At 52.4% G+C, this 16,781-nt stretch overlaps 1 protein-coding gene across 9 annotated transcripts in view; it reads right to left on the bottom strand.

Moving 5' to 3' along the window:
* The window catches only part of cfap54 (cilia and flagella associated protein 54), a 724,932-nt gene that overhangs the window by 478,956 nt on the left and 229,195 nt on the right, over window positions 1–16,781 (bottom strand). The window lies entirely within an intron of this gene.

Here is a 16,781-nt window from a genome sequence, read left to right as displayed (position 1 = left end):
AGAGTTAACGTTTCAGGTCAATGTGTATGTTGAAACAGAAGACAGAATGTTCATCTGTGGCACAATCTCTAACAGAAGTGTGGGAGGGTGGGATTAATGCCTAGGCAACTAACCCATAATTGACCCCAATAAATTGTTTGGGGTTAGCTTCATTTAAATATTTTTGGCAGGCTTCCAGCAGTGTTTCTGCTCGCTCGACCCTACTCCCACCAAACTTCTCTTCCTGGCCCCCATGTTAGCTTATATTCTTAACGGTCTCTCTCCTCAGGTACTGTCCCCCTCCCCTTCAACTCTGCCATCATTACCCCTTGGCCGCCAAAAATGACTGCAGCGCTACTGTCAAAAAATTGCCTCTGGGGTTGGCAATGTGGAGCTGCAGCACTAACTTACCGTGTAACACCCTCCTGGTGCTGTCAATGTTGGCCTTTACTTAATGTTGCACTAACAGGTGGCACTTAGGTAGGAAATTTCTCCCTCACAATTTCTCGATCCCCGCCACAAACTCTGTTCCCTAACCACAGACTCCGTCCCTCTCCCTGGCAACTGTCTGAGGCTGAAGCAGACTGTTCGCAATCTTGGTGTCATACTTGACCCCGAGATGAGCTTTCGACCACATATCCGCGCCATCACAATGACCACCTACTTCCACTTCCATAACATTGCCCAACTCCGCTCCCGCCTCAGCTCATCTGCTGGTGAAACCCTCATCCATGCCTTTGTTACCTCTAGACTTGACTATTCCAACGCTATCTTAGCCAACCTCCTATCTTCCACCCTCTATAAACTTGGACTTATCTGAAAACTCTGGTGCCCATATCATACTTTACATCAAATCCCATTCACCCATCACCCCTGTGCTCGCTGACCTATATTGACCCCTGGTCCGGCAATGCCTCAATTAAAAAATTCTCATCCTTGTTTTCAAATCTCTCCATGATCTCACCCTGCCTATCTCTGTAACCTCCTCTAGCCCTACAATTCTCCAAGAGCTCTGCCCATCTCCAATTCTGGCCTCTTGCACACCCCTAATTTTAATCGGTCGACCATTGCCGGCCATGCTTTCAGCTACCTAGGCCCTAAACTCTGGAATTCCCTCCCTAAACCTATTCACCTCTCTATCTCTCTCTTCTCATTTACGACACTCCTAAAACCTACCTCTTTGACCAAGCTATTGGTCACCTATCCTAATAACTCCGTATGTGGCTCAGTGTCAAATTTTGGATGATAACACTCCTCTGAAGCGCTTTGGAACATTTTACTACGTGCACGGTTAAAACAAGTTGTTGTCGTTGTCGTTGGAAGCTCGCCAGTGGGTGGAACATGGTACAGGGCCGGGCAGTTTCCTACAATAAGAATTTGCTGCTGCCTCTGAGAAACATATGTCAATCTGCTCCTGGTTATTAATTGATGCTGCAATTATTTCAGTAACAGCTGTTACCTTTTCAATGTATTAGTACATTACAGTTTAAGAAATTTGATTTTTTTCAGTTATTAAGAAAACATGGCAGTTGAAAAAAAATTCAGGAAGCATTGGGAGCCATTTCATAACAGCCATAGAACCATACAGCACTGAAGGAGACCATTTGGCCCATCAAGTCTGTGTTAGCCCTTTGATAGAGCTATCCAATTAATCGCACTCCCCTGCTATTTCCCCATAGCCCTGTAATTTTTTTCTCTGAGTATTTATCCAATTTGCTTTTGAACGGGACATCGGAGAGGAGGCGGAGCGAGTGTCCAGGGAGGCCTACAAAAGACCGATCAATCGGTGGGAGTTCAAGCGGGACGTCGGTGAGGAGGCGGAGCGGGTGTCCAGGGAGGCCTACAAAAGGCCCATTAGTCGGCGGGAGTTCGAGCGGGACATCAGAGAGGAGGCGGAGTGGGTGTCCAGGGAGGCCTACAAAAGGCCCATCAGTCGGCGGGAGTTCGAGCGGGACGTCGGAGAGGAGGCGGAGCGGGTGTCCAGGGAGGCCTACAAAAGACCCATCAGTTGGTGGGAGTTCGAGCGGAACGTCGGCGAGGAGGTGGAGCGTGTGTCCAGGGAGGCCAACAAAAGGCCCATCAGTCGGTGGGAGTTCGAGCGGGACATCGGAGAGGAGACGGAGCGGGTGTCCAGGGAGGCCTACAAAAGGCCCATCAGTCGGTGGGAGTTCGAGCGGGACGTCGGCGAGGAGACGGAGCGGGTGTCCAGGGAGGCCAACAAAAGGCCCATCAGTCGGTGGGAGTTCGAGCGGGACGTCGGCGAGGAGACGGAGCGGGTGTCCAGGGAGGCCTACAAAAGGCCGATTAGTCGGCGGGAGTTTGAGCGGGACATCGGCGAGGAGGCGGAGTGGGTGTCCAGGGAGGCTTACAAAAGACCGATCAGTCGGCGGGATTAGGAGCGTGACGTCGGAGAGGAGGCCAGGTGGTGCAGCTGCAGCAGGGAGGCAAAAAAGAAGTAGAAAGAAATCGAAAGGTAATGTCACAGCCAAGGGTGTAAGTGATTGGCTGGTGATTGGTGAGTAGTTTTCTTTTTCTTTTCCTTTATCATTGTTGTTGCCAAATTAAGCTAATCTAACGGTTAAGTCATGGCAGGAAAGCGTGGACACGTGTTATGCTCCTCCTGTAATATGTTGGAAGTCAGGGATGCTTCCAGTGTCCCTGACGACTACATGTGGGGGAAGTGCATCCGCCTGCAGCACCTGACAGACCGCACTGCGGCACTGGAGCTGCGGGTGGATTTACTCAGGAACATCCATGATGTTGAGAATGACGTGAATAGCACGTTTAGTGAATTGGACTTACCGCAAGTAAAGGGTACTCAGCCAGATAGGGAATGGGTGACCAACAGGAAGAGCAGTGCAAGGAAGGTAGTGCAGGGGTCCCCTGTGGTCATCCCCCTGCAAGACAGATACATCGCTTTGGGTACTGTTGAGGGGGATGACTCATCAGGGGAGAGCAGCAGCAGCCAAGTTCATGGCACGTGGGTGGCTCTGTTGCACAGAAGGGCAGGAAAAAGAGTGTGAGCGCTATAGCGGTAGGGAATTCTATTGTAAGGGGAATAGATAGATATTTCTGCGGCCGCAACCGAGACTGCAGGATGGTATGTTGCCTCCCTGGTGCAAGAGTTAAGGATGTCTCGGAGCGGATGCAAAACATTTTGAAAAGGGATGGTGAACAGCCAGTTGTCGTGGTGCATATAGGTACCAATGATATAGGTAAAAAAAACGGGATGAGGTCCTACAAGATGATTTTATGGAGCTGGAAGCTAAATTAAAAAGTAGGGCCTCAAAAGTAGTAATCTCAGGATTGCTACCAGTGCCACGTGCTAGTCAGAGTAGGAATCTCAGGATAGCTCAGATGAATACGTGGCTTGAGGAGTGGTGCAGAAGGGAGGGATTCAAATTCCTGGGACATTGGAACCGGTTCTGGGGGAGGCGGGACCAGTACAAACTGGACGGTCTGCACCTGGGCAGGACCGGAATCAATGTCCTAGGGGGAGTGTTTACTAGTGCTGTTGGGGAGGAGTTAAACTAATATGGCAGGGGGATGGGAACCTATGCAGGGAGACAGAGGGAAGTAGAATGGGGGCAGAAGCAAAAGATAGAAAGAAGAAAAGTAAAAATGGAGGGCAGAGAAACCTAAGGCAAAAAGCAAAAAGGGCCACATTACAGCAAAATTGTAAAGGGCCAAAGTGTGTTAGAAAGACAAGCATGAAGGCTCTGTGCCTCAATGCGAGGAGTATTCGGAATAAGGTGGACGAATTAACTGCGCAGATAGCAGCTAACGGTTATGATGTAATTAGCATCACGGAGACATGGCTCCAGGGTGACCAAGGCTGGGAACTCAACATCCAGGGGTATTCAATATTTAGGAAGGAGAGGCAGAGAGGAAAAGGAGGCGGGGTGGCATTGCTGGTTCAAGAGGAAATTAATGCAATAGTAAGGAGGGACATTAGCTTGCATGATGTGGAATCGGTATGGGTGGAGCTACAGAATACCAAAGGGCAGAAAACGAGAGTGGGAGTTGTGTACAAGCCACCAAACAGTAGTAGTGAGGTTGGGGACAGCATCAAACAAAAAATAAGGAATGCATGCAATAAGGGTACAGCAGTTATCATGGGTGACTTTAATCTACATATTGATTGGGCTAACCAAACTGGTAGCAATGCGGTGGAGGAGGATTTCCTGGAGTGTATTAGGGATGGTTTTCCAGACCAATATGTCGAGGAACCAACGAAAGGGCTGGCTATCCTAGACTGGGTGATGCGTAATGAGAAAGGACTAATTAGCAATCTTGTTTTGCGAGGCCCCTTGAGGAAAAGTGACCATAATATGGTAGAATTCTTTATTAAGATGGAGAGTGACACAGTTAATTCGGAAACTAGGGTCCTGAACTTAAGGAAAGGTAACTTCGATGGTATGAGGTATGAATTGGCTAGAATTGACTGGCAAATGATACTTAAAGGGTTGACGGTGGATAGACAATGGCAAACATTTAAAGATCACATGGATGAACGTCAACAATTGTACTGGTGTCAAAATAAAACGGGGAAGGTGGCTCAACCATGGCAAACAAGGGACATTAAGGATAGTGTTGAATCCAAGGAAGAGACATATAAATTGGTCAGAAAAAGCAGCAAACCTGAGGACTGGGAGAAATTTAGAATTCAGCAGAGGAAGACAAAGGGTCTAATTAAGAGGGGGAAAATAGAGTATGAGAGGAAGCTTGCTGGGAACATAAAAACTGACTGCAAAAGCTTTTATAAATATGTGAAGAAAAAAAGATTAGTGAAAACAAACGTAGGTCCCTTGCAGTCGGATTCAGGTGAATTTATAATGAGGAACAAAGAAATGGCCGACCAATTGAACAAATACTTCGGTTCTGTCTTCACGAAGGAAGACACAAATAACCTTCCGGAAGTACTAGGGGACCGAGGGTCTAGTGATAAGGAGGAACTGAAGGATATCCTTATTAGTCTGGAAAGTGTGTTAAGGAAATTGATGGGATTGAAGGCTGATAAATCCCCAGGGCCTGATAGTCTGCATCCCAGAGTACTTAAGGAAGTGGCCCTAGAAATAGTGATCATTAGTGATCATTTTCCAACAGTCTATCGACTCTGGATCAATTCCTATGGACTGGAGGGTAGCTAATGTAACACCACTTCTTAAAAAGGGAGGGAGAGAGAAAACGGGTAATTATAGACCAGTTAGCCTGACATCAGTAGTGGGGAAAATTTTAGAATCAATTATTAAAGAATGAAGAAATAGCAGCACATTTGAAAAGTAGTGACAGGATCGGTCCAAGTCAGCATGGATTTATGAAAGGGAAATCATGCTTGACAAATTTTCTGGAATTTTTTGAGGATGTAACTAGTAGAGTGGACAAGGGAGAACCAGTGGATGTGGTGTATTTGGACTTTCAAAAGGCTTCTGACAAGGTCCCACATAAGAGATTGGTGTGCAAAATCAAAGCACATGGTATTGGGGGTAATGTACTGACATGGATAGAGAACTGGTTGGCAGACAGAGAGTTGCGATAAATGGGTTCTTTGCAGAATGGCAGACAGTGACTAGTGGAGTGCTGCAGGGCTCAGTGCTGGGACCCCAGCTCTTTACAATATACATTAATGATTTAGATGAAGGAATTGAGTGTAATATCTCCAAGTTTGCGGATGACACTAAACTGGGTGGCGGTGTGAGCTGTGAGGAGGGCGCTAAGAAGCTACAGGGTGACTTGGACAGGTTAGGTAGTACGAAAATGCACGGTAGATGCAGTGTAATGTGGATAAATATGAGGTTATCCACTTTGGGGGCAAAAACACGAAGGCAGAATATTATCTGAATGGCAGCAGATTAGGAAAAGGGGAGGTGCAACAAAACCTGGGTGTCATGGTACATCAGTCATTGAAAGTTGGCATGCAGGTACAGCAGGCGGTAAAGAAGGCAAATGGTATGTTGGCCTTCATAGCTAGGGGATTTGAGTATAGGAGCAGGGAGGTCTTACTGCAGTTGTACAGGGCCTTGGTGAGGCCTCACCTGGAATATTGTGTTCAGTTTTGGTCTCCTAATCTGAGGAAGGAAGTTCTTGCTATTGAGGGGGTGCAGCGAAGGTTCACCAGACTGATTCCCAGGATGGCTGGACTGTCATATGAGGAGAGACTGGAACAACTGGGCCTTTATACACTGGAGTTTAGAAGGATGAGGGGGGAATCTCATAGAAACATATAAGATTCTGACGGGACTGGACAAGTTAGATGTGGGAAGAATGTTCCTGATGTTGGGGAAGTCCAGAACCAGGAGACACAGTCGTAGGATAAGGGGTAGACCATTTCGGACTGAGATGAGGAGAAACTTCTTCACTCAGAGAGTTGTTAACCTGTGGAATTCCCTGCCGCAGAGAGTTGTTGATGCCAGTTCATTGGATGTATTCAAGAGGAAGTTAGATATGGCCCTTACAGCTAAAGGGAATCAAGGGGAATGGAGAGAAAGTAGGAAAGGGAAACTGAGGGAATGATCAGCCATGATCTTAGTGAATGGTGGTGCAGGCTCGAAGGGCCGAATGGCCTATTCCTGCACCTATTTTCTATGTTTCTATGAATCTGCTTCCACGACGATTTCCGGCAATCCATTCCCAAGCACAACAACGCGCTGCATAAAAAAATGTTTTCCCATGCCGCCTCCGGTACTTTTGCCAATCACCTTAAATCTGTGTCCTCTGGTTAAAAACCCTACTGGAAACAGTTTTTCCTTATTTACTCTCTTAAAACTGTTCATGATTTGAACACCTGTATCAAATCTCCTATTAAACTTCTCTGCTTCAAGGAGAACCACCCCAGTTTCTCCAGTCTCTCTACATAATTGAAGTCCCTAATCTCTGGTACCATTCTAGTAAATCTCTTCTGCACCCTCTCCAAGACCTTGACATCCTTCCTAAAATGTGGTGCCCAGAATTGAATACAGTACTCCAGCTAAGACCTAACCAGTGTTTTATAAAGATTTAGCATAACTTCCCTGCTGTTGTACTCTATTCCTCTACTAATAAAGCCAAGGATCCCGATTGCATTTTTTAATAGCCTTCTCAACTTGTATTGCCACCTTCAAAGATTCGTGTACATACACGCCCAGGTCTCTCTGTTCGGGAACTCCTTTAAAATTTAGTTTATGTTGGCTTTCCTCATTCTTCTGACCAAAAGGTATCACTTCACACTTCTCTGCATTAAATTCTATCTGCCGTGTGGCTGCCCATTTCACCAATCGGTCGACATAATAAGAACATAAGAAATAGGAGCAGGAGTAGGCCATACGACGCCTCGAGCCTGCTCCACCATTTAATACGATCTTGGCTGATCCGATCATGGACTCAGGTCCACTTCCCTGCCCGCTCCCCATAACCCTTTATTCTCTTATCGGTTAAGAAACTGTCTATCTCTGTCTTAAATGTATTTCATGTCCCAGCTGCCACAGCTCTCTGAGGCAGCGAATTCTACAGATTTACAACCCTCTGAGAAAATATATTTCTCCACATCTCAGTTTTAAATGGGCGGCCCATTATTCTAAGATTATGCACCCTAGTTCTAGTCTCCCCCATCGGTGGAAACACTCTCTCTGCATCCACCTTGTCAAGCCCCCTCATTATCTTGTACATTTCGATAAGATCACCTATCAATCTTTAAAATTCCAATGAGTAGAGGCCCAACCTACTCAACCTTTCCTCATAGGTCAACCCCCTCATCTCCAGAATCTTCTCTGAACTGCCTCCAAAGCAAGTATATTCTCTCATAAATATGGAAACCAAAACTGCATGCAATATTCCAGGTATGGCCTCACCAATACCCTGTATAACTGTGGCAAGACTTCCCTGCTTTTATACTCCATCCCCTTTGCAATAAAGGCCAAGATTCCATTGGCCTTCTTGATCACTTGCGGTATCTGAATTCTATCCTTTTGTGTTTCTTGCACAAGTATCCCCAGGTCCTGCTGTACTGCAGCACTTTGCGATCTTTCTCCATTTAAATAATAACTTGCTCTTTGATTTTTTTCTGCCAAAGTGCATGACCTCACACTTTCCAACATTATACTCCATCTGCCAAATTTTTGCCCACTCACTTAGCCTGTCTATGTCCTTTTGCAGATTTTTTGTGTCCTCCTCACACATTGCTTTTCCTCCCATCTTTGTATCGTCAGCAAACTTGGCTACGTTACACTCAGTCCCTTCTTCCAAGTCATTAATATAGATTGTAAATAGTTGGGGTCCCAGCATTGATCCTTGCAGCACCCCACTAGTTACTGATTGCCAACCCGAGAATGAACCATTTATCCCGACTCTCTGTTCTGTTAGTTAGCTAATCCTCTATCCATGTTAATATTTTACCCCCAATCCTGTGAACTTTTATCTTGTGCAGTAACCTTTTATGTGGCACCTTGTCAAATGCCTTCTGGAAGTCCAAATACACCACACCCACGGGTTCCCCTTCATCCACCCTGTTCGTTACATCCTCAAAGAATTCCAGCAAATTTGTCAAACATGACTTCCCCTTCATAAATCCATGCTGACTCTGCCTGACCGAATTATGCTTTTCCAAATGTCCTGCTATTACTTCTTTAATAATGGACTCCAACATTTTCCCAACCACAAATGTTAGGTTAACTGGTCTATAGTTTCCCACTTTTTATCTGCCTCCTTTTTTAAATAGGAGCGTTACATTTGCAGTTTTCCAATCTACTGGGACCTCCCCACAATCCAGGGATTTTTGGTAAATTACAACCAGTGCATCCACTATTCCTGCCGTTACTTCTCTTAAGACCCTAGGATGCAAGCCATCAGGTTCAGGGGATTTATCTGCCTTTAGTCCCAACATCTTACTGAGTACCACCTCATTAGTGATTGTGATTGTGTTAAGTTGCTCCCCCACTATAGCCCCTTGACTATTCACTGTTGGAATATTGTTATTGTCATAGAAACATAGAAATTTACAGCACAGGAGGAGGCCATTTTGTCCCATCGTGTCCGCAACGGCCGACAAAGAGCCGCACAGCCCTTGATCAGCAGCCCTAAATCTTACATATAAACCTATGAACAATGACAGAAAGGCAAAGAGCACCCAGCCCAACCAGTCCGCCTCACACAACTGCGACACCCCTTATACTGAAAACATCTACACTCCACCCCAACCGGAGTCATGTGATCTCCTGGGAGAGGCAAAAACCAGATAAAAACCCAGGCCAATTTAGGGAGAAAAAATCTGGGAAAATTCCTCTCCGATCCATTCAGGCGAACGAAACTAGTCCAGGAGATTACCCTGGCCATATTCTATTCCCAGCAGTACTTACCATTACATCTGCGCCGTCCAACAGAAGGTCATCCAGTCTAATCCCAATTGCCAGCTCCAGGTCCGTAACCCTGCAGGTTACTGCACTTTAAGTGCCCATCCAACCATCTCTTAAAAGTGGTGAGGGTTTCTGCATCAACCACTCTTCCAGGCAGCGAGTTCCAGATCCCCACAACCCTCTGCGTAAAGAAATCCCCCTAAAATCCCCTCTAAACCTTCCACCAACCACCTTAAAACTATGCCCCCTCATAATAGACCACTCCACCATTGGAAATAGACCCTTACTATTCACTATGTCCAGGCCCCTCAGCATTTTGTACACCTCGATGAGGTCTCCTCTCAACCTCCTCTGTTCCAATGAGAACAAACCCAGTCAATCCAATCTGTCCTCATAACTAAGATTCTCCATTCCAGGCAGCATCCTAGTAAATCTCCTCTGCACCCTCTCCAGTGCAATCACGTTCTTCCTATAATGGGCTAACCAAAGTATTATACAATTTAAGCATAACCTCCCTGCCTTATATTCTATGCCTTGGCCAATAAAGGCAAGCATTCCGTATGCCTCCTTAACCACCTTATCCACCTGGCCTGCAACTTCCAGGGAGCTGTGGACCAATGGTGGAGCTGTTGGAGGCGTGGCCTAATCAGTTGGAGCTGTGCTGTAGTGAGAGAAGGAGCTCCCTGCTGTTGCTCCTGCCTGGAAGGCCTTTGTGAGCCCTGTGAAACAGCCCAGGAAGAGGAGGAAGGGGCTTACTACAATTCCAATTCATCCAGAGGGAGAGGAGGAGAGCAGAAAATTCAACATCATTATTACTTTTACAAAGAGTTGGAGAGAGGGGGAAAAGAACAACTACTATCCAGTGTGGAAGGAGGGAAAGACTTCATCATCCAAAGGTGGGTGTATTTTGGTGCATTCCCCTAAAGACTTTGTTGTATCGGTGGGGGGAGGAAAGAAGACCATTTCGAGGGCCGGAACATCGCAGGGGGTGTGTGTGTGTGGAAGTGTGTGTGGGGGTCTTGCCCACAACTAGGCCCCACACACCACTGAAGCACCCCTCCCCCATTGCCTAGCCTGGGATAGCTGGCGCTACCTGGCCGAAGATTCATTCAGGCCCCAATTAACATCGTTGGGAGTGCTGTGCCTGGGTGGCTCCAGCTGCCCCAGGTGAAGACATCTTCTCCCCCCACCCGAAGACCATCCCAAAGACTTTGTTTTTTGCTTACCATCTGGGGGGTGCACCCACCCATCACTGTGAGGGGAGACCTGCCCTCACAGCTTCCCTCTTTCCCACCCCCCTCTCTCTTTCTCTGTCAGTCTCTCTGCCTCTCCCCTCTCTCTCTGAGAGCCCCTTTCTCCTAATTGGAAATCAATTACAAGACAAGTGAGCAGAGGGAGAAAGGCCCCTCCCCAATCGTCAACTAGGGGAGAGGTGTGCCTCTTTCAGAGCTCCCTCTGTTCAAACACCAACGAGGCCATTTAAGACTATTAAGGCCTGTGACTTGGGGTGGGTGTAGCCCTTAAAGGGACCCCGTGATGGCGACCCCATCCACGCTGGTGGCGGGGCCAGCAAGGACATATGCGCAGGCGGCGTCCGCATCCACGGTGCCTCCTGCGCCTCCTGCTGCCCTGCCACCTTTCAGATTAATCACAAAAAAACACGGGATCAAGAGCGACACTCACCCCACTATGAGCATCGAGGAGTGCGTGCGGGCGATGGCTGGGGTAGTCGGCCCCTCGGCCATTGTCGTTCCTGGGGTCGGAGCGGGCGGTGTCCCTGGCCCTTGAAAAGGGGCTCACGGTGGGCGGGACGTTCCTGCCGGTGGACCCTCTTGAGGCCACCGCGCAGAGGGTCATCCTTTCAAACGTCCCATCCTTTGTTCGCGCTGAGCTCCTCCTCCCTCACCTACACCAACTGGGGTAGGTAAGGTCAGGGATTAACCCCATACCGCTCGGCCTCAGGGAGAACAGCCTGCGCCACGTGTTCTCCTTCCGCCGGCAGCTCTTTGTCCGACTGGCGCGGGAGGAGACAACAGAGGGATCATTTAATGTGGTGCACGAGGGGACTGCCTACCGCGTCTTCTGGACGTCGGATGGCGTGCGGTGCCATGCCTGTAGGGAGGTGGGACACGTTCGCAAGAACTGCCCCGCCTCCAATGCCGCCAAACCACCGAAGGCGGCCAAGGCTGGCGCCGCCGCCACCCCTCCCCTAGTTGCGTCCGCGTACCGGGAGCCGTAGGAGAGCGGGCATCGTCGGAGGCCTTTGTATTCACGGCCTCCGGCGGGGGGGAGGGAGAGCATACGACCGGAAAGAAGGCGCGGAGGAAGGCGAAACACCTCGAGGCAGGTCCCCTCAGTGCGCCAGACAATTTGATCACCGCGCTCAGCCCAACCCTGTCACCGGTGAGCGCGGGGTGCCCTGAGCCCGTGCCCGAGCCCTTGACCAATATCACACAAAGGGGCTCAGGCGCGGGCAAGAGAAGGAAAAGGGGGGAGTGGAGCAGGAGGCCTCGGCAGACATGGAGGTCTCCCTGCCTCCGTGCCCCCCCAGGAACAAAAGGAGGCGCCGCTCCAATGAGGCGGAGGGGGAACAACATCCCTCCGCGGAGGAGTCGGTGCCCGCCGCATGTCCCGCGTCCCCCACCAGCGCCCCCAAGCTGCGCCGTAGGCGAGAGGAATCTGTCCCCGGGGAGGGTGGGGCAATCGAGGCTGCCCAGCCTCTGCATCCCGGGGATGGCGTGGAAGATCTGCCTGTCGTGGGGGGCACGGGGCCAGCGGAGGAATGCGTTGCCGCCGGGTCGAGCGTCCCGGGGACTGAGGCGGGCGGGGCCGAAAAGGCCGAACCTGAGCCCGCCCAGCTATTAACCAACCTCCCCCGGGAATCGCTCGACCCGGAAGAATTACAAAGTGTGAACAATTTTAATGATTCTGTACACGCTGGGCTGGGGAGTGGCGGCGAGGAGGCTGAAGAACACCAACCCTCGCCCCCTACTTTGGAGCTGGGGTACTTGGAGGACCTGGAGAATTTCTTTGACCGGGTCTCTCCATGTTCCCCGGCTCCTGGGCGGAGTAGGAACCCCTTCCGCTGTCGCTTCCTGACCCAGTACCACTTGTAAAAGAGCCCAGTGGGGACTCCTCTGCCGACGATCCTGGGGATGGGATCGGGGCAGAGCCAGGGTCGGATGGAGTGGCCGGGCCGTTTGCCGTACCTCGTGCGGTCGACGGGCCGGCTGCTGGCAGCGACCTCCCGGGGGAGGACGGGGACTCGGTGGGGGACGAGGGAGAAGATCTAGAGTCCATCGCCAGTGAGGCGGTGGATCTCCTCGTGCCCGCCGCTGAGTCCCCCCTCATTCCTGTAAAGGAACTCCGGGACTTTTTGGCCCAGTGCCAGGGTCGCCGCAACCGAGCCCATCTGGCCCGGGAAAAATGGTTCGAGCCGGGGCTGCTCATCGCTTCCGTCCGCGCCGCTGCTAAAACCATGGCCACGGGCGGGCCCTTATCAAAGGCGCAAGGCCTTGAGCTGTGCCGGCTCAAAGGGTTCCTCGCTGGGCTGCTGAGGGAGTGGGAGTCAACAAACGACTCCACTCCCCCCCCCCACAATAGGTTAGGTAGAGGTTGCACTATGCTTTTGTCATGAAGATAACCATAGCCAGCCTCAACATCAACGGCGGCAGAGAGGCACGCCGTAAATTTAACAATTTTTCGCTCCTGCGGGAGGGGAAATATGCGGTGTGCTTCCTGCAAGAAACCCACACCATTCCGGGAGACGAAGCCACGTGGCTCCTGGAATGGCAAGGAGAGGTCCGCATGAGCCACCTCACCGCCACTTCTTGTGGGGTGGCCATCTTGCTGGCCCCGCATTTTCAGCCGGAGATCTTGGGGGTCGAGGAGTCTGTGCCAGGCCGCTTGCTGCACTTCACGGTTCACCTGAGGGACGTGCCGCTCCATCTCGTGAACGTGTACGCCCCTCAGCCCGGCCCGCAGCAGGCGCGCTTCTTCGAAGAAGTGTCCGCTCTTCTTGGCTCCGTCGACGTCGGCGACTGCATTGTCCTCGGGGGGGATTTTAACTGCACTCTCGAGGCGACGGACCGCTCCGGTGCCCCGCAGAGCATGATGGCTATCGAGAAGTTGAGGGACCTGGTCGGGTCCTTCGACTTGGTGGACGTCTGGCGAAATCTCCACCCCGACTCCAGCGCCTTTACTTGGGTGAGGCCTGGAGTAGGATGGTCCAGAATCGACCGCCTTTACGTGTCTCGGGCGTACGTTTCCTGCGTCCCGGCGGCCTCCATGCGGCCGGTGCCATGTTTGGACCACCACCTGGTGTGGGCGGAGCTCGCTTCACTCCGCGCGAGGACGGGGTCCGCGTACTGGCATTTTAACAACCAGCTGCTGGAGGACGTGCGGTTCCAGGACTCGTTCCGTCATTTCTGAGCCGACTGGAGAAGGAAGCAGGGGGGCTTCCCCTCCTTGAGGCTATGGTGGGATGTGGGCAAGGATCACGTCCGCGTCTTCTGTCAAGAGTACGCGAGGGGGTCGACCAAGAGGCGGACGGCCAGGGTCGGGCGCCTAGAAAAAGAGGACGTGGAGTCCCGTCACGGTCAAGTCGTCGAGGACCCGGCCCTGCGGACGGTGTACGAAGCGAAGAAGGCCGCGCTGAAGGACCTGCAGCTCGTCGGGTCCCGAGGCGCGTTCGTGAGGTCGCGGATCCGGTTCCTGCGGGATCTGGACGGCGGCTCCCCTTTCTTCTACTCGCTGGAAAAAAGACAGAGTGTCCATAAGCAGCTCTTGACGTTGCTGGCCGACGACAGCTCTCTCGTCTCGGATCCGGAGGGCGTCAACAACAGGGCCCTTGAATATTACGGGGCTCTGTTCTCTCCGGAGCCGTCCAGCGAGGAAGCGCGTAGAGTTTTGTGGGAGGACCTGCCGAAGGTCAGCCCTGAGGGCGCCGAAAATCTGGAAGCTCCGCTAGCCTGGCGGAGCAGACCGGAGCCCTCGACCGGCTCTCGAGGGGAAAAGCCCCGGGGCTGGACGGACTGACCATGGAGTTCCACAGGGCGTTATGGGACGTCCTGGGGAGCAACGACGCGCAGGTCCTGGGGGAAAGTCTGGCGACCGGAGAGATGCCCCTCTCTTGGCGCAGGGCAGTCATCGTCCTGCTGCCTAAGAAGGGCGATCTCTGCCTCCTTAAGAACTGGCGCCCGGTCTCCCTCCTCAGCACGGACCATAAAATCTTCGCCAGGGCGATGTCTGCTCGCCTTGGCGCCATGCTGGACCACATGATCCACCTCGACCAGTCCTACACGGTCACGGGCCGGACAATCCACGATAACATCCATCTGGTCCGGGACCTTAACCATCATTCCCAGGAGTCTGGTCTGTCGGTCGCCTTCCTATCCCTCGACCAAGAGAAGGCGTTCGACAGGGTGGATCACGACTATCTGTTCAGGACTCTGCGCGCTTTCGGGTTCGGGACGCATTTCGTCGCCCGGGTCCGACTTTTGTACGCCGCCACGGAGTGTCTGATTAAGGTTAACGGGTCCTTGACAGCGCCCCTTCGCTTTGGGAGAGGGGTGCGCCAGGGATGCCCCATGTCCGGCCAGTTATATGCCATCTGCGTGGAGCCTTTCCTGCGCCTCCTGCGGACGAGGTTGACGGGACTGGCTCTGCAAGGGTCGGGCGTGGAGGTCGTCCTCTCGGCTTATGCCAATGACGTGCTCCTCGCGGTAGAGGATCCCGCTGACCTGCGGAGGATGCGTGAGTGCCAGGAGACTTACTCGGCCGCATCCTCCGCCAGAATCAACTGGGAGAAATATTCCGGACTCCTGGTGGGTCAGTGGCGGGTGGACTCCCTGCCGGAGGAACTCAGGACTTTTGCCTGGACCACGACCCATCTCCTCTATCTGGGAATCTACCTTAGCCCCGACGAGGAAGCCTGGCTGGCAAACTGGCACGAGCTGGAGGCCAAGGTCGCCGCTCGCCTAGGGCGCTCGACTGGACTGCTCCGAGTGCTGTCCTACAGGGGTCGAGCGCTAGTCATAAACCAGCTGGTGGCCGCCATGCTGTGGTACCGGCTGGTCACTTTGACCCCTCCCTCTGCGTTTGTCACCAAGATACAGAAGAAGCTGGTGGACTTCTTCTGGAACAACAGGAAGCACTGGGTCTCTGCCGCGATCTTGAGTCTCCCGCTTGGGGAGGGCGGTCAGTCGTTGGTGTGCGTCAGCACCCAGCTCGCGACTTTTCGTCTTCAGACCCTGCAGAGATACCTTTACGTCGAGCCCCCACCTAGGTGGCGTGCTCTGGCGACGTATTTCTTCCGCCAGCAGCACGGCCTCAACTACGACATGCAGCTCCTGTTTGTGAGCATGGGAGGCGTCAGGACCACCGTCCAGGAGCTGCTTGTCTTTTACAAGGAACTCAACAGGGTCTGGAACAAAGACTCCACCAAGCGCAGCTCTCCACCGGCTGGAGTGGCGGCCGTTCTGCAGGAGCCGCTGCTCAGGAATCCGTACCTCCACGACCGAGGTTTTAGGTGGAAGTCGGACGAGAGGGCTGTGGCTGGTGAGGTGACCAGGGTCAGGGACCTGCTCGATGGCGGAGGAGCGGGCTGGATGGCGCCAGACACGCTGGCGCGGCGCCTAAATTCGGCCGACGTCCGCCGCGCGGCCGATGCCATCGAGTCGCTAAAAACAGCTCTGGGCCCTGACTCCGTTAGGTGCATCGAGGAGGCTCAAGCACGCGGGGAGATCCCATCCGAACTGACCCCCGTCCGGACGGAATTCCTCATCGGCGCCAAACCCCGGAACCTCCCTCGGGAGCCGGCGCCTCACAACTTGAGCCGCCTCAGGGAAATCTCCTCCGTGCCTTTCAGTTCCGCGCGGAGGGGTTTCCTGTACGGGCTGCTCCTGCACACTCTCAACTTTGCCATCCTCGCCTGCCGTCTGGACACGGTATGGCGTACCATCTTGCCGTCCGGAGGAGGCGGGGGTCCCCGATGAAGGGCACTCTACGCGGGAGTCCTCCCACTATTTATCGGGGACTTGGCCTGGAGGGTGGTGCATGGAGCAGTGCCGTGCAATAAATTTTTAAGCCGGTTCACGGGCTGCCAGGCCGCCTGCAATTTCTGCGGTCTGGAAGAGTCCGTGTTCCATGTTTTTATCGAATGCACGAGGTTGCAGCCCCTGTTTTATTATTTAAAGGGGTTGCTCCTGAAATTCTGGCTGCACTTCAGTCCCACACTCCTGATCTTTGGGTACCCTGTGCGGAGGGGAGCGGGTATATCCGAGGGCCTCCTCGTAGGACTGCTCCTGGGCACGGCCAAGGGTGCCATCAGCCGGTCCAGGCAGCGGGCGGTCGAGGGGGCCGTTCAGCCTGACTGTCTGCCTCTCTTCCGCGCGTACATCCGCACCAGGGTGTCCTTGGAGATGGAGCACGCGGTGTCCACCGGTACGCTCGCGGCCTTCCGCGAGAGGTGGGCAC

The sequence above is a fragment of the Pristiophorus japonicus genome, chromosome 13 (assembly GCF_044704955.1).
Source record: "Pristiophorus japonicus isolate sPriJap1 chromosome 13, sPriJap1.hap1, whole genome shotgun sequence".
In the NCBI taxonomy this organism is placed as follows: domain Eukaryota; kingdom Metazoa; phylum Chordata; class Chondrichthyes; family Pristiophoridae; genus Pristiophorus; species Pristiophorus japonicus.
This window is presented reverse-complemented; position numbering and strand designations above follow the sequence as displayed.